Consider the following 22,822-nt stretch of genomic DNA (forward strand, 5'->3'; position numbering starts at 1 on the left):
CTTAATTACATTTGTTCGTTGAACATGATCAAAGAAACAATTTAATACAAATATGTTTTTATGTTTATGTATCAGGTACATGACACTTGGACGTACAACAATCTCCCGAGGTTAGGCGGATCCATGGCGTGCACAGCTGGAAAAGCAACTTGAGTCTTGATTCCGCTATGCTTAGCCGGAACAAACCCTCGGGGGCTGCGGTTTGATCTTAGGTGAAAAGTGTGTTTCCTTTCGGGTATCAGTGCTGGAAATTTCCGCCTAGATGCTTGGGATTTACGCTATTCCTAAGTCACATATAAAGATAAAGCTACTCTAAGAGCACCAAGCCGGATTTTCAAGTAAATTCACCTTGGCGCTCGGGGGCTACACCGATGAAGTTCTCTTTGGAGCAACAGGCCGGAAATTTTCCACCTTGATGCTTGGGGGCTAAGTTTCTGAGCATCGAGTCTCCTTGGAGCAAGCCGACTCAACGCTCGGGGGCTACATACATATGGTTATGTCAAGAAAAATTTCAAAGATGGCGAAAATCTGGCTAACTAGTCGGATCCGCACCTAATTTTTTGGTAGTCGGATCCGCACCTATTTTTTGGTAGTCGGATCCGCACCTCAATTTTTGGTAGCCGGATCCGCACCTAATTTTTTGGTAGCCGGATCCGCACCTAACTTTTGGTAGTCGGATCCGCCCCTCAATTTTTTGGTAGCCGGATCCACACCTAATTTTTGGTAGTCGGATCCGCACCTCAATTTTTTGGTAGCCGGATCCGCACCTAATTTTTGGTAGTCGGATCCGCACCTCAATTTTCGGTAGCCGGATCCGCACCTAATCTTTTGTTAGTCGGATCCGCACCTATATTTTGGGTAGTCGGATCCACACCTATATTTTGGCTAGTCAGATCCGAACCTACATTTGGCTAGTCGGATCCATACCGAAGATTACGTTGGATGGTGTCTCCGAAGAATCTGACCATTGGATCATGAAGTTTCCGACCAATACTTGGTTGGAGATACGAAGTTTGAAGTCCTTCAAGATTCTCTATTATTCGTTCCAGCCAAAGGATGAAGATACATGCGCAAGCTGAGCTGGATGGAAGAACGGTGAATCTTGGAGAACTCCGGGGGCTACTGTTGTGGATATACTTCATAGGTATACCATCGACATGGTCCGATTCCGGCAAGCCCGGGTGGCCCACAGATGGTGGTGATGGCTTATGGCCCACCGGGCAGCCTAGTTGCTGTTGATCCTAAAGGATGAAGTCCAGCCCAGGATAGGGAAGCCGGATCCCAACCGACCATCGGAGGAAGTCCGATCCATGGAGGCCCAGGAGTAACCCGGATCCATGGAGGCCCAGGAGTAACCCGGATCCATGGAGGCCCAGGAGTAACCCGGATCCATGGAGGTCCAGGAGTAACCCGGATCCATGGAGGCCCATGTGGAACCCGGATCCAGTACGACGTAGGGAGGAAGGCAGATCCTTGACGTACACGGCAAGACCTTGTACCGTAGTTAGGCAACCTGTAATCCGGCTAGGACTCTCCATGTAAACCCTAGATCCGTGCGCCTTTATAAGCCGGATCCTGGGAGCCCTAGAGGCACGTTCACGTTCACGTTCACGTGCACGTTCAGAACAACCACAACTCATTGTAACAACGCGAAAGCGCCCAGATAATTCCAGACAAGCAGCAGTAGGCCCTGTCATCGTGCAGGTGTTCCGAAGCTGGGTAACTCGCGTACCACCGTCCCGTGTGCACTCCGCCCTATGGCCCCTACTTCTTCTCCCCCTCGTGAGGATCCCTCCTCCGAGGTACCGTCGATTAGGCAACGACAGCGGGTGTTTTGTAACTCGTGGATGCGAGTCATCAACGCCTCTGTCGCCAACTTCTCAGCATCAGTAGCTTCAGCATCCCAAGAACGGCGGCGAAGGATTTTGGCCTCTCCGTCAAAGGGGGCGATGTTTTCCTCCACTGGATTAGAGCTTTCTTCATGGATGTACAGCCACTTTTTCCGCCAACCTTGGACGGAGTCGGGAAATTTGACGTCGAAATATTCGACATCAGAACGAACACAGATAACAACGCCGCCAATGTTGTAGGCGACATTGTGACAGCCGTTACGGCGGATACAGAAGATACGCTTCCACAAAGCCCAATTGGGTTGGACCCCGAGGAAACACTCACACATTGTGATAAAACTCGAAATGTGGAGGATGGAATTGGGCGTCAGATGATGTAACTGAAGCCCATAGACAAAAAGGAGACCACGAAGAAATTCATGGATTGGGGGAGAAAGCCCTCGGATGAGGTGGTCAACGAAACTAACCCGATAGTCGATTGGAGGCTTCGGGTAGCTCTCCTCCTTGGGGAATTGGAGCGAATCCTCCTTCTTGCTGAATCCCATCTTCCTCAGCATATTTATGTCTTGGGCAGAGATCTTGGATCTCTCCCATTCGGAGTTTCCCAGATCCGCTGCCGCCATCTTCGACTCCGGCGTGCTGTGCCTAGTCAAACGGATGCGAGGCGGCATTAACGGGCTTGGCGGCAAAGGGAGTGAATGTGTTTGAGCGCTTGGAGCAGGGAGAGCAATGGAGGATTTTTGCAGCGAAGTAGCAGAGATGCGGCGCGAGCGAAAGGACTAGAGGAGGAAGACGATGCCCTTATATAGAGGTGCGGTGAACCGTCACGCCGTTGGATTGATAGATTACGCCACAGATGGTGTACACGTGGACAAGGGGTAAACGGTAATTTCATATAGACGAGAAAGTGCAGCAACTACAGTACTTGCGCCAGGAAAAGCGGAGGACGTGTGTCCCCCACTTGCACGACGTGTCAATATGATGCAGAGTTTGGGCCCGCAAGGCAGTGAGAGAGAACATCTCGCGATTTCCAGATACATTGGTCGTGGCTGTCATCAGCAGTGATGTCACCTTGGTAAAAGAAAATTTTGGCTATGAAGCTTGGGAAGAATGGCGACAGCATAAGATTGTTTCGAAAGCTTTTGAACAAATACAAGTTTTTGCCCAAATGCTCGGGGGCTACTTTGGAAAAAATGAAAAGGTTGAGAAAGTCAAAATAGAAATGGCGAGAGTCTATGATCAAATACAAGTATTTGTTCATAGCCTCGGGGGCTACTCCCATCGGGAGCGCTGTTCGCGCACCCGATAGATTTAAAAAATTATGCGACAGGAGAAAAATATAGCGACATAAGGCATGGAGCCTACACTCAAGCACAAGTTCTTGACTGTAGCCTCGGGGGCTACTCCCATCGGGAACGCTATTCGCGTGCCCGATGAAATTATAAAAAAGAGAGAAACAGAAAAAGAAAGAGGAAGTGAGTATACTTCGAGTTATACAAATAACTCTGCATATACTCCCATCGGGATGCGATATAAGTCATCAGTTGACTCAATAAAATGTGCTATTCCAGCAGCCGAATAAGCAGTCGACAATATACTCTCAGAGCGCCAAAGTTGCGAATAAATCTCTGAATGCCGCAAAATTTGCGAAGGTAAGACCCCAGATCCGTTCTGTGCAGCGTGGCGCCGTCTCTGACGTCGGTTTGCTACTTTTATCCGTATCAACAGATACGAAGAAAAATCCTAACGGACGCGTTAGGTACCCGATAAATATAACTGGGACTCGACATAATGGTAAGACCTTAAGCGGCACCTGTCGAAGTTTACACCAGTATCCCGAGATCATGTCCGGGGACGTGATCTTGAAGTAGGTTTTTGCGGATTGCCACTAGAGCAGTTAACTAGTACCTGATCCGTCAGATGAACTAGCCCCAATTACCATTATCCCTGTACAATATAGAAATTCATATGAAGAAATATAGAGAAGATTAAAACTGTCGAGTAAATATAAAGGTCGAGATTTTCCCTGATTCTACGATTCAAGCAAAATCTCGGGGGCTACTGACATAGGCGTCCCTAATGGGCCTGCCGAAGATAGTACCCGGGGTTTACTGAAGGCCCACGACTCGAAGAATAAGAAGAATCGGAAGCCCACGGTCTTATTAAGGAAAGCTAGAGTTGTATTAGGAGATGATATTTGTAATCTTGCGGGATGAGTTAGAAACCCTCCCGGACTCTGTAACTTGTACAATACGAATCCCTCGGCTCCGCCTCCTATATAAGGGGGAGTCGAGGGACAAAGAGAGAATCGAATCATTGTTTTTCAAACCCTAGTTTTCATATTCGTCGAGTACTTTTCGGCTGAAACCTTCGAGATCTACTTGCCCTCTACGTCCAACTAAACCCTAGTCTACAATCCGTAGGCATTGACAAGTTAATACCTTGTCAACCGGGCCGTCCGCGGCGACGCAAACCTAGCCCAAATATGCGTCAGGTTTGCGTCCCCGCGGACGCTCCGCGGTCGCGCCGAGTGTCCGCTGGAAACAAGCGATGGACGTCCTCGCCGCCGCAGCCACCACCATGGATGCCAAGGTAACCGTCGCACCCGCCGCCGCCCCACACTCCCCCGTAGCCACGACCATAGCCAGCATGGAGGCTGCAGCCGGCGGCCGGGACGCAAAGCCGAAGGCGGCAAAGAAGGTGATGTCTAAGGAGGAGAAATGCGTCGAGGCCACGAAGCGTCGCGGCCGGCGCAAGAACCTGAAGGAGAGGAATGCAGCGGCCGCCGGCTAGCAGGCATGGCAGATGCAGTTGAAAGCCGACGTCGTGCAAGTAGGCCAAATTGCGTGACACGGAGGCCAGGAGGATGGACGCCGAGGCCAAGACCCGTGCAGAGGACACACGGATCATGCTAGCCGACTTTGACCAACATCGATGACGACACTAGGGCCTGGTTCATGAAGAGGCGTGCCGAAATCCGCGCGCGAGACGCCTGATCACCCGCGCCATGCGCCCAACACCTTGGCCTCCTTTTGGACTTTTTATGCTGTTCAGGCCTTGCTGTGTCCCTTTTGGATTCCACTTTGCGCCGTACCATGTGCAAAATGTGATGAACTTATTTCGGATCTTAATTTGACGTATTTCGTGCAAATTAGAGCTAATTTGCTTTTTTATGAATTTTCTGAAACTAAACTGGCCCGCGCCGAAAATGCGCTGGCCCGCTGGAGCCACCTCCGAAACGGATGCACGACCATTTCAACATCCGCCCGGCGACACAAATGGATGCCCGCGGACAATTGAAGCGTCTGAAATGCGTCGCCCCGTTGAAGATGCTGATAATAATCCATATTGTTTAGATTCTGAGAAGGGTGAAGGATCATGAGTGTGTGAAGCAAGTGTCGTATCGACCAGGGATTGGATGCTCTACTTCAACGCTCTATTTCTAGCGGCAACTAGAGGGTGCTCCACCTGAAGCAAGTACTAACTGGCCGGTACTGTTGTTTTTTTCCTTAGTTTGTATAACTCTCGAAAACTGTATTTTATCTTTATAGATCAGTATAAATGTATAATAATTGGAAATATATATGAATACTTCTGAAATAGTACTAAACTCTTACCCGATTCCTAACTTTTTTTGATCCCGTGAATTTTTTTCAATCACATGAGTATTTTCAAAAATAGAAAACCTTAAAACAAACAAAATGTGTTTTAAATGGAAAAATTCCGGAAGGAGGAAACTCGCTATTGGCTCCTGCATTAGGCGGCAATTAGGATTTTCAGCAACACATAACCAAACTTTATATGTTGTTCGGTGAAATTTACAAGAGCTTCGTACCCACGAGGCCACGACTAGAAAACTGGCTGGCTCATTATCTAAGGCAGCACAATACTTTGGTCGATTTTAGAATAAAAGAAAATGTATACGCGGACAACCATATTTTCACCAATTTAGACCAGGTTCGTAAACAGAACCAAAAGTGCAACCGATAAACACATACATTTAGCACTATCTATTTTTGAAATGGAGGATGAAACCCACGGCCTCTGTATCGAAAAGATATACATGACATTTATTTATATTTTTTTCAACAAAAACTTATCAAAAGCATATATCAAAAAATCAGAAGGCACCATTCAACACCTAAAGACCCGACATGACCTTGTGCTCTAAAAATAGAAACAACTCCCCACCAGCTAAATATCATGGGCATCACCGAGTCACCCTATGGCGGAAACGGGAGCACTCATCCGGTCTAGCAGACCTTGGCGAGCACCGCATGCACTCGCTTCAGAAGCCATCAACCTCTAGTCCATCTTCATGACATAGATCCGCATAAGTTTTGCCAGACATGTCGTTGACGCCACCATGGTGCCATACAACGCCTCCTCCCTACATGAGTCCATCACATAATGTACGTCGCCTAGTCCCGGCCGCACCACGCTGCCGATACTCGCCGCCATCAACGCGGTTGATGCACACAAATCCACCACTTTCTACCACCAACAAATCGCTCCTCCAAAAATTATGCCCCCAAGACGTAAGACAACACCGAAAACGCAGCCATCGTACGATCTAGGATCCCCAGATCTAGGGTTTGTCCTGGAGCAGCTAGAGTGAGTAGATGCGGGCTACAATGGCTATGCCTTCAGCAAGGTAACGGCGCGTGAAAGCCACCATCGCCCGCCATAACCGGAGTCGTACTCGGTTCTCAACGGCATCCGCGCCTCTCCCACTCACCCTCAAGACCATCCTGCCGACTCTCTCCGGAGGAGGAGGCAGCCTCTATCGCCATGTTGGGGCTAGAGCCCTCAGCATCCTCAAACAGCATGGTGGAGCTCAAGAGCACCATCTCAACATAGCATGGCTTTTGAAATGCAGCCCGGCCAAGCCCAATTGGGCCTAGTTCAAAGTCAGCTTCCAACCACCACCTCGCCGCCCACCGCCACTAGATGGGCCACTCAAGCCACCGTTGCAGTGCTACCTAGCCGTGGCTGGTCCTAGCGGTTTCCGCCACGTCGAATCAGGCCACAACCGAGGAGAAGAACCTCCTCCGCCACCACCATGCTTCTCGAGCTTTGCCGGGTAGCGCCCCCGATGTTGGCTATGGGGGAGATTAGCTCTGGGAGGAGGGCGGGGGCGCCGCCGCGCGGGCGCGAGGTTAGGGAACGGTTAGGTCAGGGTCCTTGCCCTCATTTAGCATTGTCTAGGATAAAATTTACAAAGAAAGAAGACAAAATCATGAATAACTCCAGATCGAAGAGAGAGCCGAGGAGTAGATGTGCCATGCACAGCTTGGTTTCTGTAGGTTCAAAATGTATAGTACGAATCACCAAAAAGAAAGTTGACGGACATTGATCATTATCTCTAGCTCAGCTCTCTTACATACAATTTTTGTTGTTGTGGCTGGACAATGGTCAAATCATAGGCAACAAATTCTTGCTCAAATACTTTTTTTTTCCCAGGACACGAAAAAGACTTGCGTTTTCATCAAGATTGGGGGAGCATATCTACATGAGTTTTTAGATATGCAAAATAAAACCGCCTAGAAGTAAAAATACTTTTCAAACCAAAGTACACAGCATCTAGTTGCATGGGCAGCTAGCTGTCACTGCCAGGCCCGATGCATGCATCTGGAGGGTGGAGGGGGCACCAGCTAATTGTGTGCCAACATGGTTGATAGGGCACACCAAGTGGCATGGGTTTTGGTGAGCTTTCAGACAGTAGCAACTAGGTAGGAAACAAACAAGCTCTAGTTGAGAGTTTGCTTGGAGAATTCTCAACAAACCTAGGACGGTATCCCTGTTTTGGCTTGGGGCGCGCGCGCAGTTTTAGGCTGCTCATAGTGGGAGTAACTTAGACTAGTAACATATGCCATGTTACTAGTCTAGGTTACTACCTTCATAGTGGGTAGTAACTTATATGTGGTGTCATGCATTGTGTCATTTATTATGTTGTAGACTTATTTTGCCTTGAGGTGTGTGATGTTATGGTAACATAACTAGTATACACACACTCCGTCAAGAGACGTAGTTTAGGAGACTGGTCATATTCGGGTCTTAATTTTGACGAAATCATCACATGAGCCAAAAAAAAAGTGGATAGAAACATCGACTTATGAGCCAGAAAAGTGTTAAACTTATGATTTGATCCCCGGTAGGCTAGGTACTGTCATTAAGTCTAGAGCTAGCCTGGCTGGTACTACATCCGTTTCAAGGAATAAGACGCACACGTATTTCAAGACGAACTTTGACCATAAAAGTTAAGCAACAAAATCTTGATTATATTATATGTATATAGTATCGTTGAATTCGTATTGAAAATCACTTTTTAATGATGCTAATTTTATACAAACAATCTTTATCTATTTAAAGTAATTCTTGGTCAAACAAAAAGCTCGTAAAACGCGGACGCCTTATTCCTTGAAACGGAGGTAGTATATGATTAGGCGACCTCACAGAAAATATTTTACAAGTACATGCATGTAAATCTCAAAAGGTGCACTTATTATTCAGTAATAACTTGGTGTGTAATAACTAAGTAATATAATGAACGAAAATGGAATATAACTGGCATGCGAAATAACCCACACATTTAGACCTGCTCCATCGACTCGTCTAGTATTTCATTGATCATCGGTCGTGCACCCGTGCTTCAGTTCGTCGACCACAACCGGGTGTTCTTTTTTTAGAGAAAATTTCACCTATCTATTAATAATCATCAACGACGGTATAAAGATGCTCAAAAGTTGTGCAAGAGCAGTAACATGCCTGCATATATCCAGCTGTTTGTTTCAAAATTTTGCATATACAATCTGCACATCGATCCCTCAAACCATATTTTGGAAGAATTAACACGGATAATCAACAATGGGATCCGATGCACAAGCTAGTAGCCGATCGATGGCTTACTTGTGGTACACTGCACGGTATGAATCGGTCTCCTCGGTCATCTCCCCAGCCTCGATCGCCTGGCCGCGTGCACGCATTGTCGGATGTCTGGGATCGATCCACGGACGGTCGCACGCGCGCTCAGGACGGACGTCGCGGCTGGGGAGGAAGACGAGCGACAACAGCGCTAACAAGAGCGCCACAGGGACGAACAGCAGCAGTAACGGTGGTGGCGGCAGAGGAGGCAGCAGCAACGGAAGCAGAAGAAGTGTCACCGCCGCCGCTGCCACGAGAAGCATCGTCGTCGCCACACTCCCTTCCATATTGATCTCAAGCTAGCACGCCCTCTGTATCTCTGGCTTTATCTAGCTAAATACTTATGTTCTTGCTGAGTGTCACGACATGGAGTATGTACACGCCCACACAAAGCTTTCTTCTGTGGTCTTCCTTCCTCACTGGCTAGCAATGACACCCCGAAGATGGTGTACAACAGACGGATGGAAGAGCTGAACCGTGCACACAAATGCCCTAAGAACAATGAATTGTCTAGCCTGCCTGCGTACACAGTCGCATACCATGCCTAGCAGGAATGTTCAATGCACCTAGGCAAACTCCAAAGACTTTCTATAATGCATTGCAACTTGGTACAACGTTGCTCCAAAAGTTCACATATAGAATGTCTAAAATAAAGTGTTTTCACTTTGTTATAGACTAGTCTGATTACGTGGTCCGAGAATGCTTATCCAAATAATGATACGAGACACTTTACATAGTACTAGTGTTGCCACTAATTAACCTGTTCGCTTCCACTCTTAGACACTCGTAATCCTAGCTATTAAGGGCATGAGCAATGGTGACATACACAACTAGCTGCTCCATGTAAAAAAGTTGTCAGAAGCAACATGGTGAATTTTATCTCTCTAATGAAAGCTACAACTTTAGTCAGAAAAAAAAAGAACCCCACAAATATGACACTATGTATCTCTTTCTCTCTCCAAAACCATACTTTTAAGGCTTAATATCCCACTTCTTGAAGAGGAGACTGCCTCCTCATCCGAACCTACTTTGGACCACCCTAACCTAACTAAAGGTGTGAGGCAGTACCTCTAGGGCAGTGCATTGGGCATGCCCTAACATATACCTCTGTCACATACAAATATACGTTGCCCACTTTGCTTACAACAAGTGTTGCCTCTAATTAACCTGTTCGCTTCCACTCTTAGCCACTCCTAATCCTAGCTAATATAAATATATGTTGCTCACTTCACATGCTAGAAGTACTCGTACTGTTGCCACTAACTTGTTTGCTTCCACTCTTAGACACTCCTAATCCTAGCTATACCTCAGCTGCCCCCATAATTACAAGTGCTGCTTTTAGTTCCCGAATTAATTTTGCTTTGGCGAAAAACTGTTAATAAATATATGGATTAGGCGTATATATAAAATTGATATCGTTGCGATCCAAGTAAAACTAAAAGTTAAAATAAGAGAGTGAGCTGTTATAACCTAGCGATTTTCCCCAAGTGGCAAATATAGAATGAGGAGTGACGTGCATGAGCCAGATTCGCTTCACCTGACCGACCAGGTGCAGGTGTTCAGTAGCTAGCGCTGCAAGTGGTGTTGCTTTTTCAATTGATACACCAGACCCGGTAACTTGCGACGCATGCTACTTTTTCGTAGGTAGTGTTCGTTAATTATAGATCGAGTCATGACTCATGAATACAGATTTGGTGCACGTGAGCACTAGTGCTCTCGATTTTAGAAAAAAAGAAATTATATTTTTTAGTTTAAAGGAATTCTGGAAAAAAGTTATTTAATGATGTAGTCCACAAACGTGCAAAAAAATAAAATTTAAATACTTTATATTTTTAGCTACACAAAAATGACAAAAGTGTATATCTGAGTAGTACATTTTCAAATATCTAAAACATATAAGATCTTGTCTTATTTTTGCAGCACAAATAAAAAGAATTTTGGGTTGAGATTTTGCATGGTTATAAGATGTATCACTGATAATATCCAAGAATTTTTTCCAGATCTTTTCATATATAACTTGCAAAAATATTTTTGAAATGACGAGAGCACTAGAGCTCGAGAGACAAAAGCACTCTCAGCCGAGTCATATATTATCTAGGGTCATGAATTTGAGGCAGAAAAGGATAAGGTAAAATCATAATAGATCATGAATTTGTTGTAACTATTAAATCAGTAAAAGCATGCTACTCTATCTGATACACATATTGTGGTGACCCAGCATAAGACTGCATGGTGTAGTATGCAAGTCGTTGACATAACACTAATGAAGCACCGTTTCACTAGTATTACATTCTTTGGAGTGGTAAAATAGAAACATATGCGGGTCCAAGGTATATCTATGGAATTACAACACAGACTCTTTACAAAAGATCAACACAGCCTCCTAATTACAATGAGGTAAAACTGGAAATAATCTCCAGAAGAACAACTTGTGGACGAAACTTATTACTAGCTCTATCTAATGAGGTACTAGACTTGTTATAGAAACTATGACTGATCTCTAGCTAATTAGGTGCTAGTATTAGGGAGCTAGTTCCCTTCTACTTCTAATCTAGGGTTTATCCATGGTAAAATGTAGTGATTGACTCCGTCGGTTCTTCTAACAATGTTTTGTCGCTTCAAGTAGTTGATTCATCTGTATTCGAGTTTGTTGTAGGTCCTCCTTCGATGCTTTCATGTCTAAGCAGGGGATTCAAATAAGGGTGAGTACGAGCGTACTTAGCAAGTTCATTATATGAAAGAGGTGTTTAATGCACTAGCTACAGCCATGGACCAGAAAGACATAGGCAACGCAAGTTTTTGTAAACATTTCTTCAAAATGTTGCTTTTATTCGGAAGAACTATGTCCGCCAGCCTTCATGGAGTTCCTTTCAAGCAGTGTTCGCAGTTCCAAACCCGGAACAGGGAGTGACAAGCCACAATTTGATACACTCCGCAGATGTGTGTTTCTGTACCCATAAGAGATCTTATCCATGTTGCACATCCGAGTTGCATGCTCGTCCACACTTCCTTGGTGTGAGTCTAGGATAAGGTCTTTGCAAATACTGTGCCTTCCTGCGACCCGCATACCGACACTTTTGTAAATCACTGGCTGACGACTAATTCTCTGATCTAGTCTCGAACCAGCCCATTACAATCCATCATAGATACACCAAACCGTAGGAGCAATACAGGGCTCCCTCCCTCGCCAGCGTCAGCCAGTCCACCGGTAGGTGTACCCGTTCATATGAGAGAGGTAAAAGAACAGTGACTACTCCGTCCCACTCCAGATCTTATGGTCAACACGAATATTACTGCGCAAGAATCACTGAACGATATTTGTTGTTAAGTCCTAGATGAATAACCCAATGCAATGGAACCTCCACCATACTCATACCATGGTTCCATTGCCCACCAAATAGTCATATTCATAATTGTGAAAGTAATACTTTGCTTTTAATGCATGAGTGATAAGTATAGTACTTTACAAGTAATTTTGTAAAAATACTCAAGGTGACATGAGCAAGCAGTGAACTTGCCTTTCTTGACTGCAAGATTATGAAGTCAAGAATTTCGATACGTGATAACTCCAAATTCTGAAATAGCATCATTGTCTGGTAAGGACAATGTTTAAAAGATTGGCAAATATGCTATAATGCATAAGTATGAGATGCAATTGATCTAAGCATAACCTAACCCCGATGATTTAGGTTTACTGAGTTGTAAGGATTTCTTTTAGGGTGTGTTGCACTTTTAGAGTGATTTCACAAGCAAGGTTCTTATTAGGGTTTTGGTTAACTTGGTATCATATACAAGTGGTTTAATACATAATGATTATCATAATAATAACGATGGTACACAAAGAATATTAGATGTTATAGTGTTAGTTTTAGCACTATAGGACATGGTTAATGATTACTTGTTATATTTTTCAAAAGAATAAATTTTGAAGAACATGTTCTTTAAGGAATAATAAGTATTTCCAATAAGAGCATCTTGCTCCAAAGATTTATTATGATTCCTAGTTGAATTTCCCAGGTGGTTATTAAATTGATCTTTCAAACAAGATTGAGTTCCTAAACATGTAATGGTTGCATTGTTTAGTTAAGCCTGATCCCATCAAGAAGTTGATTATACATGGTTGCTATAATGGTTGGTTATATCTTACTGGTGATAAATAGCTATTGTCTATAGGTCCCATTAGGCAGGGTTGATGACTACTTTTTATTTACTTCAAAAGAATAATTATTAAAGAACATAATACTTAAGTAATAAGAAGTATTTTAATTAAGGCTTATGGTTTCTAGGGTATTGCTCTTGGATTCACTAAGTAAGGGTAATTAGTTATCAAACAATAGGGTTCACAATTCTTTAGTACATATAAGATTTAGTTAATCATGAACTTATGAAGTGAATTATTACATAGGGTTACTATTATAGTTGATCACAATGGCTATATAAAATATAATAGGGGTTAGGGTTGATGACATGCATTGAAGAAATTAGGGTTTACTACTATTTCATTATATAAGGTTCTTTAAAAATGGATACATGAGATGACAACTCAATTAGTAATAGGCTTGTACCGTTTTAAGAGAATATGAGCATGAGTTTAGTTGTTAAATATGGATCTTTGAGTGAAAGCAAAGTAACATGATCAAATTTTATAATTTCCTAGGGTTATATATATATATTGTTTAAGTGGAAGCATAATATAGTTTTATTCTTAATGGAACTTGGGTTTTCTATTTGTCCTGCCATTGTTGAGAAAAAATTTGTTGAATAATTTTGAAATTAATAAATAAATCTTAAGTTCAAGTTACTATTGAGTTTGGCATTTATCCTATTTTTTATCACTTAAAAGAACAGATAAATAAGGTAAATGCAATTTAGGGTGTTAAATTCCCATAATAATAATATTGATGCTAATATGACAAGAGAGAATTACTTTTAATGTTTTATTTATTTACTAAATGGTTTTGTTTAGTTTCGAAAGTTTTACTAATTATTGAATTTTCTTGAAATTTTCAATAAAAGAAAAGGCTTAAATAATAAAGGTTAAACAATTAAATTTTTAATTTAATATAAAAATTCATATTATATTTTTATTGGACATAGTTTATTTTTATGAGAATTTTGATATCTCATTTGTATTTATCTAAGTTGAAATTAAATTTATATGCATTTGCAAAGTTTCAGATATTTTCTAGAATTTTAAATAAATGGAAAACACGGTTTGTACCGTGGCATACCCTAGCTGCAATCACTAGCAGGTGGGTCCTTTGACTATGTCAAATGCGACACAGGCAAAGACCAGTCAAAAGGTTCTCTAGACCCCACCAGCCACGTTGGCATTGCCGATGGCTCAACGCCGGCGAGTCAGAGCATGGCAGCGACGCCGATTTAGGGATCCTGGAGATTTGCTACTAGCGGTGTTCGATGTGACGCAGTGTGACACATCCAATGAACTAATGCACGGAGTCAGGGGTCGACGAAAACGACGGCGGTGAGCAAGTGCTGCGGCGGTGGTCACCGGTGATCATCGAAAAAAGCGTTACGGTGAATCCTACGATGCAAGAGATGGCTCTGAAGATGTGCGCGCTCACCGTGATGCATGTAGGATGCTCAACGAGGTCGCGGGTGGTCGGAGACGGGCACAAACTCACATATTCCGGCGGTTGTTGTCAGAAGGGAACGGCTCGTTTTGCCTAGCTCCGCCTTCCCCTTGATGTTGGGCTCCTCCCAGATGATCCACACGACGAGGCGCTCCCTCCTCCACCTCTTCACGGACTCTGGGGTAACTTCAGCCGTCTGGTTCTTCCTCGACTCCGGCGATAGAATGTGGTTGATGGTGATAGTTAGAGAGAGCTAGAGAGATGTGAAAGGCGGCGAAGAATTAGGGTTTCACAACGGTCCTCTCCGTGGTTTTATAGAGCTGCTAATGGTTTTATAGAGATGCTCGGCTATGTCGGTGATGGTTTTGGGCGGGAATCTTGATGTTTTCGGATAGGAAGGACATGGTGGAGCATGTACTTGCCTCTGAGCTGGTCGCTGGCGTCCGTGTCGATCAAGAACGGCGGCAGGTTGTGGCAGAGTTTGCTTGTCGATATGTCAAGCTCGGGGAGGAAGATGATGTGGTTTGGCTTATGTGGATATATTGAAATGGTATTTGGATTGGGCCGGGCTGGCTATTGGGCTACTTGGGCTGAGACGGTGGGCTAGAGTGGGTTGTTGCTTGGCCTACCCTAGCTCGATTGCCTCTCTCTCTCTCCATTTCTATTTCTTTTTTTCTGTTTTCAAATTCCATTTGAATTCAAATTTGATTTGGAGTAATTTGAGTGTGTGGCTGCTATTGATATGTATTAAAAATGGTTTCTAAACCTTTATTTATATTAGAATTATTCTAGGAAGATTTGTATTTGATAGCAATTTAATATTTGAAATAGGCACACATGTTTATTGAGATGATTTCATTTCCCTCTCCTTTTGAATTCAATTTTGTTTGGGTTATTTTAAATTTGTGAATTAACTCCAAAATGTAACAGAAGTATCTAGTAGTTAATGTTATGGTAGTATTGTTTTATTAAACCTTGATGTGAACTGATTAGGATAGGTCCTATTATTCTCATCTATTTACTCAACATTGATATTTTGGAAATATAACATGATGGTGTATTCATTGTTGATTTTATATCTTGAGTTGTTTTCCAAGAATATGGGTGTGAATACCATTCTTGGAGTTGGGATCTAGGGTTTAATATTAGTACCATCTGATGCTCACCAAGTGAATCATAAACATAATTGAGATATGGTTTTAGGGTCTTTACTTGTGATCACCAACTAATACACAAGTTAGGTTGAGATATGGCCATTGGTTCTAGGTGTGAGTTGACACCATGTTGAATTGGTTAGGGTTGCTCTTCCTCTCCAATGATAGGATGCTTTTCTCAAAATATTACTAAGATTGTGACACAGGCTTGGGTAGGCAAGGTTTTTGTAGGACCCCCGGGATCAGAATTATACAGAGATGTTACGTGTATTAGTCATGCGATATGAGGTTTACTGGGGTTACCACTCCCAGGCCGAATCACATCGGCAGGCAGTCCCAACAGGAACTACACCACCCCATACCGCCAGGCTGGGTCTGAGGGCTACTGGGGTACCAATCCCAGGCCGAATATCGGCAGGCGCCAAACATACAGTTGGCACAGCGACACCTCAACCGCCCTGCTAATCATAACCAAAACTGCATAACAATGAGCTCGAGTGCCTTAAACCCCTCTCGTGCACTTTATATCCATACACGCATCATGCACGAGATGGGTAACCACAACCGGTAACACAACATAGACTCTACGACTCAAAGAGAATAATTATACAACTCTTTGCAGAGTAAAGATCCAAGTATTACAAGCAGTGATCTCACGACCCATTATTACATCAAACAGCGGAAGCAAATTATGCTATTATACATAGCAAGTTTAACAAATGGCCTAAGAGGCCTTGAACAAACGACGTAGGGGTCACCCATTCCGCAGCCCCAAGCTGCTACCTGGGAACCTTGAACTAGTAGTCGAAGTCAACGTCGGCATAGAAACCGTCATCGTTACCTGGGGCAACGTTCTCTGCAGCAGAAAGACGACAGCCTGAGTACAGGGACTCAACAAGACTTAGTACAACCTGTTAGCAAAGCTGATATGCGAGGCTTTATGTGGAGCTTCTTTTGCATAAAGCCAGTTTTCCTTTGTAATAGAGAGAGAGTAGAATATCGACTACTCAGATCATTTTAAAGGGGATAAGAGAGCGATATCAACATCTCTACTGATCAAATATATTGTATCCACCTAAAACATCATCCTCTGCAACCACTCAGTTTGGATCACCTCCTCCCTACCCTGGAAGAGGCATCCCTCTCCTCACTTAGTTGACAATTTTACGATTGGTTCAAGTTCTCTATGATCAAGCATCTGTCACCAAGTCGTCCATAACCGTGGACACGGCTTTTCGAAAAGATTTAACCCTGCAGGGGTGTACAAGTTGTATCCACACGTGACGACCGTTTCCATTGATGCCCTTGCAGGGGACACCAATGAACGCGACCGACTACAACCTTTACCTTACGTCGACCTATTCCATGAGCCACGCCAAAAGGTTTTAACCCGCCATCGTAAGTCGGCCGTCTCCGACGCGGAACCGTTCGTTGTGTGCGGAGGTTGGTTTCCTAGGGACTTTAACCCCAGGGGACTCTAACCACAGGGGACTCTAACCCCCAGCCAACCCCGGCCACGTCCCTGTATGTATGCACCACTTTGCAAACCGTTTTTCCATCCTCATGCGTATGGCAAATGGAACGCTCAAACTATGTAGCTCATGGATAGATCTAAGCAAGTTAGTTGGTCGATGGGAGTCCCACACCTCCACGTGTGGCTGTACGCTCAGTCTTGGATCAAGTGACAAGAACTCGGGTCCTAGTGTGGCAGAACGAAACAACCCACCACATCCCAATGTGGCCTCTCGTCCACGCCTTTTTAAGCATATTATACCACTCGTACCATAACACTTTTCACTTCAACCTGTCATACTAGATTCATGTGAAGCTCCAATCCGAAGACTGGAGTGAAAGCGTATAAACTGAGCATGGCTAAGCACAACAGATATAAAGGCTCTAGCGATGCATATTAGCTTAGCCTAGGTATACTAGGAGCGTGGGGTAGGAGTGTTGTGGCTTCAAGGTAATAACATGCATCAGATAGGTATAACTCTACCTAGCGATAAAATGCAGTGGAATCGGATGCAATATGTAAGAACCAGAATGAAAACATTTGTAAAACAAGTATGAACCAGGCTAGGGCTTGCCTTGACTGTCGACGGAGTTGTACTGCTCGGTGGCGTTATCGACCTCGATCTCGAACTCGTGCTCTATCGAGAAGAAGCAACACCGGAAAAGTAGAAACAACATTCAAGCATGGCATTGATGCAAGCAATCATCATGGATGACAATTTAAGTTGCAAGAAGTAAACCTATGAACTACCGGGCGATTTAATCGGGACTGGAATGCTCAAAGGATGCATTCCGGTAAATCCCGGATGTTACTAAAAAGGGGTTCTTTGTTGTTCTAACAAACTTGTGAACTGAAGTTGTTCAAAAAGACATGATTTTGCTACCATAATGTAGATCTTATTTTTCTGATCATTTTGGTATATTATACATATTTTTATGATTTAAGATGAATTAGTTATGATTTTTACAAGTTCACTTATTTGTTGAAAGCAGAAAACTGTAGAGTACGAAATTGCTCTGCTAAACTCTGTGAGAAGATCTCACGTATTGGGTTAGGCACCACTTAGTTTGAAACTTCAGTAGAGTAGCTCTTAAACTGAAACCAGAGGTGCAACAACTAGTTTAAACACCATGCTAAGGTTGATAGTTTCCTGGGAACGAACATAGGCATTGAAACAAAGCTAACACTAAGCACTACCAGGTTTCTGGCTGTGGCTGAACTTCAAAGAATTACATGGCTCAGTTTGGCAAGATGCCACAGCAAGAAACGGGAATTCTGGGCAACTGACTACTGTGCAAGTAGTGGATGTATTCAAAGGAATAGTCAGATTGTTTCTTTGCTACCAGGAGCTGAGATTTAGCGTAACCCAGTTCAGTAACATGCATATATACAAGAATTAATCTTGTACAGCATATCAGGTAGAAGCTAACTCCAGCCATATAAAGAATAATTTTACCTAACAAAAACTGAAGCTGTAGAAAACGATGATCCCTTGTTCTCTCTCTTGCTGAAAGTTACAGGAACAATTATAGTTCTCTCTCTTATTTCTCACTGAAGCTTTACTACTTCTGTGATAAATAAATTCAGAGAACAAAATGGAAAGTAGCTAAATCTGAGAAGAATGGGTGCTACAGGAAAACTCATCTAAGAACATGCCCTCACACGTGTTACAAGATCTGAAGGTTTTCTCCTCTCACCTTAACAACTATTTTCACTTCCAGGCATCAATTCATCACACAAGGAATACAAGGAACGGATCTTAGACAGAAAAACCTAAGATTGGTGGCCTCTCATAGGGGTTGTACCTGTACTCAAAGTGGCATATGAACAGATCGGAGATGGACTGGTTCTCTTCTTCTTATCTCCTTCCTTGCCTCCCCTGCTGCCTCCTTGCTCTGTTTCTCCTCTGCTCCAGCGTGTCCAGCTTCCAGGCGCTGCTCCCCTAGGTGGTCTCCATGGCTAGGAAGATTGGTTCTTGGAGATCTTGTGGTTCTGGTCGGTTGTGTGGTGTGATAGAGAAATTGGGGATGACGATGGTGGGTGGTCTGCTAGGTTGAGGTAAAGAAACACTAGTTGCCCACTTCTCTTGAAGACAAGTACGGTGCTCTCTCTCTACATTTTATATGGGTCGCACTACAGCTAGTAAGTAACACTAGATATTTATTCCTTCCTCGCTCATGTGTAAACTAGATTAGTTATACTACAGTTTGTCTTCTTGATTTAACCAATACAATTTTATCTATGTATCTCTTTTCCAAATATAATTTTGGCAAAAGAGGCAAGTAACTAAATGGTATAAGTAAAATTAATATCTTTAGGGTTTCGTTATTTTATTTTACCGCGAAAAATTCTTAGTGAAAATTTACATGATGCAAAAGAGTGCAAAGTCACTTTATTACAAACTGGGATGTTACAAGTTCTACCCCCCTTACAAAAATCTCGTCCTCGAGATTTCTAGACGCTAGAGAAAAAGGAAGGGTACTCAGATCGTAAGCGATCTTCTCGTTCCCAAGTCGCTTCCTGTTCAGAGTGATGAGACCATTGAACTTTGAGAAACTTGATGGCTCGGTTACGAGTCTTGCGCTCGGCTTCATCAAGAATACAGATAGGATACTCTCGATAGGTTAAATCCCCTTGAAGATCAAGAGTTTCATGGTCCACTCCACGAATTGGATCTTTGAAGCAACGCTTGAGTTGAGACACATGAAATACATCATGAACCTCCGGAAATGTTGAAGGTAACTCTAACTGATAGGCAAGTTCTCCGCGCTTAGCGAGAACTCGAAAGGGACCAACATAGCGAGGAGCCAATTTGCCTTTGATACCGAAACGATGGACACCTTTCAGAGGGGTGACACGGAGATAAGCTTGCTCGCCAATTTCATAGCTCACATCTTTATGATGACGATCATAGTAGCTCTTTTGACGAGACTGAGCAGTTTTGAGGTGGTCTCGAATAATGCGAACTTGATTTTCAGCTTCTTTGATCACATCCGGTCCAAAGAAACTTCTTTCTCCGGTTTCTGACCAATTTAGCGGTGTTCGACATTTTCGGCCATATAGAGCTTCAAAAGGAGCCATACCTAAGCTGGATTGAAAGCTATTGTTGTAGGAGAATTCAGCAAAGGGAAGGCACTTTTCCCAATTCTTGCCGAATGAGATAACACATGCACGAAGCATATCTTCGAGAATTTGATTCACTCTCTCAGTCTGACCACCAGTCTGAGGATGGTAAGCTGTACTGAAGGAGAGATGTGTGCCCATGGCTTCTTGGAAACTTTCCCAAAATCTAGAAGTAAAGAGACTCCCACGATCAGAAACGATCTTCTTCGGAACACCATGAAGTGTAACTATCCGAGAGACATACAAGTCTGCCAGTTGACTAGCAGTGATATCTTCACGAACAGGAACGAAATGAGCAACTTTGGATAGACGATCAACAACTACCCATATAGCATTGTTGCCCTTTTGAGTTTTGGGGAAACCAGTAATGAAATCCATGCCAATTTCATCCCATTTCCACTCAGGAATAGACAAAGGTTGAAGAACACCAGCGGGTCTTTGATGTTCAGCTTTTACGCGACGACAAACGTCACATTCTGCAACATACTGAGCAATTTCCCGCTTCATCCCGCTCCACCAGAATCTTTGACGAAGATCCCTATACATCTTGGTACTACCAGGATGGATGGAGAGGGGAGAATCATGAGCTTCTTGAAGGATTATCTTTTTGAGGTCTGAGTTTCCTGGCAACACTAGACGTTTACCGAAATAAACGGTATCATGATCATCAAGAGAGAAACATTTAGTAACTCCGCTAGCAATGTTCTCTTTGATCTTGATAATGCCAGAATCTTGGGCTTGAGCCGCTTTGATCTGGTCCTCAAGGGATGGTTTCACCTCCAAGTTAGCAAGGAACCCAGAAGGAACGATTTCAAGGTTGAGACGAGCAAACTCTTCATAGAGAGGAAGCTGGTCTTGCATAAGCATTATGTTGTTGCAGTAAGACTTCCGACTTAGCGCGTCAGCCACGACGTTAGCTTTGCCGGGTTGATAGTTTAGACCTAGATCATAATCTTTGATCATTTCCAACCATCGTGTTTGTCGGAGATTCAAATCTGGTTGAGTGAAGAGATACTTCAGACTTTGATGATCAGAATATAGCTCACAACGATTACCGATCAGGTAAGGACGCCATTGCTTTAGAGCATGAACAACAGCTGCAAGCTCCAAATCATGGGTTGGATACTTGACCTCATGCGGTTTCAGCTGCCGAGAGGCATAAGCTATCACATGACCATCTTGCATGAGCACACAACCGAGACCTTGATGAGAGGCATCACAGAAAATAATGAAGTCCTTGCTGGTGTCCGGAAGGACAAGCACAGGAGCAGTAGTCAGCTTAGTTTTCAACAGCTGGAATGCCTCTTCAGCTTTGTCTGACCACTCAAACTTCTTATTTTTCTTGAGAAGATCAGTCATAGGCTTGGCAATTTTGGAGAAATTCTCAATGAAACGGCGGTAATAACCTGCCAGTCCGAGAAAACTGCGAACCTCTTTGACTGAAGAAGGAGTTTTCCAATCCAGAACAGATTGTACCTTATCAGGAATAACTGCTACTCCTTCGGCGGAAACAACATGTCCTAGAAAGATGAGCTCTTTCAACCAGAACTCGCATTTGGAAAACTTGGCGTAGAGACGATGCTCACGAAGCTTAGTTAAAACCAAACGTAGATGTTCAGCGTGTTCATCCTCAGTCTTGGAGTAGATTAGGATATCATCAATGTAGATCACGACAAATTTGTCGAGATACTCCATAAACACTGAGTTCATAAGCCGCATAAAAGTGGCTGGAGCATTTGTGAGACCGAAAGACATAACGGTGTACTCGTAAAGACCATAACGAGTGGTGAAAGCTGTCTTTGGAATGTCCTCCGATCGGATTTTAATTTGATGATACCCTGACCTCAGGTCCATCTTGGAGAAAACGGTTGCACCGGCTAATTGATCAAAGAGATCAATGATTCGTGGAAGAGGGTATTTATTTTTGATTGTTGCTGCATTCAACGGACGATAGTCAACGACTAGCCGTGGTACAGTTGTATCCCTCTTCTTGACAAAGAGTCCAGGACATCCCCACGAAGAGGTACTAGGCTGAATATAGCCTTTGCCTTCTAACTCCTCCAACTGCTTCTTTAGTTCAAGCAGTTCTTCTGGGGGCATACGATAAGGTCTTTTCGAAATTGGAGCAGTTCCAGGAACTAAGTCAATGACAAACTCCACACTTCGATCAGGTGGCATGCCAGGTAATTCCTCTGGAAAGACATCTGGGAAGTCACAAACCACTGATACCTCATGAACTTCAGGAGGTGGAAGGACTTCTACAGCATACAACTCAGCTTCAGGTACATGTACCGCTGAAGGAGGTGTTGAATACTCAGACCAATATAATATGGTACCACCAGATGGATGGGTCACGGTAAAAGATTTGACCGCACAATCAATTTTGACTTTATATTGTGTTAGCCAATCCATGCCCAAGATGACATCAATGTCAGTTGACTTTAAGGCAATCAGAGAAGTAGGAAACTTTAGATAGGCAATATCAATTATAAGCCCACGTGCAATCCTACTAGTCTGCCAACGAGAACCCGGGGTTTTAACCAGTAAGGGTGAGGACATTTCTTCGAAAGCTATGTCATGCTCTTGTGCAAACTTCAATGATATGAATGAATGCGATGCTCCAGTGTCAAGTAGAACTGTAGCTAGAATGGAATTGACACGAAG

At 43.6% G+C, this 22,822-nt stretch overlaps 1 long non-coding RNA gene across 2 annotated transcripts; it reads right to left on the reverse strand.

Moving 5' to 3' along the window:
- Window positions 1-16,107: 16,107 nt before the first annotated feature.
- LOC127345850 (uncharacterized) lies at window positions 16,108-19,143 on the reverse strand. 2 transcript variants are annotated; one of them, XR_011754391.1, is made up of 3 exons: window positions 18,841-19,143; window positions 17,610-17,672; window positions 16,108-16,378 (listed from the first exon to the last, which is right to left on the reverse strand). It is a non-coding gene; the product is annotated as an uncharacterized lncRNA (long non-coding RNA). The 2 variants fall into 2 exon arrangements; XR_007879043.1 differs by lacking the exon at window positions 17,610-17,672.
- Between the last annotated feature and the right edge of the window lie 3,679 nt (window positions 19,144-22,822).

This window comes from Lolium perenne, chromosome 3 (genome assembly GCF_019359855.2).
Source record: "Lolium perenne isolate Kyuss_39 chromosome 3, Kyuss_2.0, whole genome shotgun sequence".
NCBI classification, from domain to species: Eukaryota; Viridiplantae; Streptophyta; class Magnoliopsida; order Poales; family Poaceae; genus Lolium; species Lolium perenne.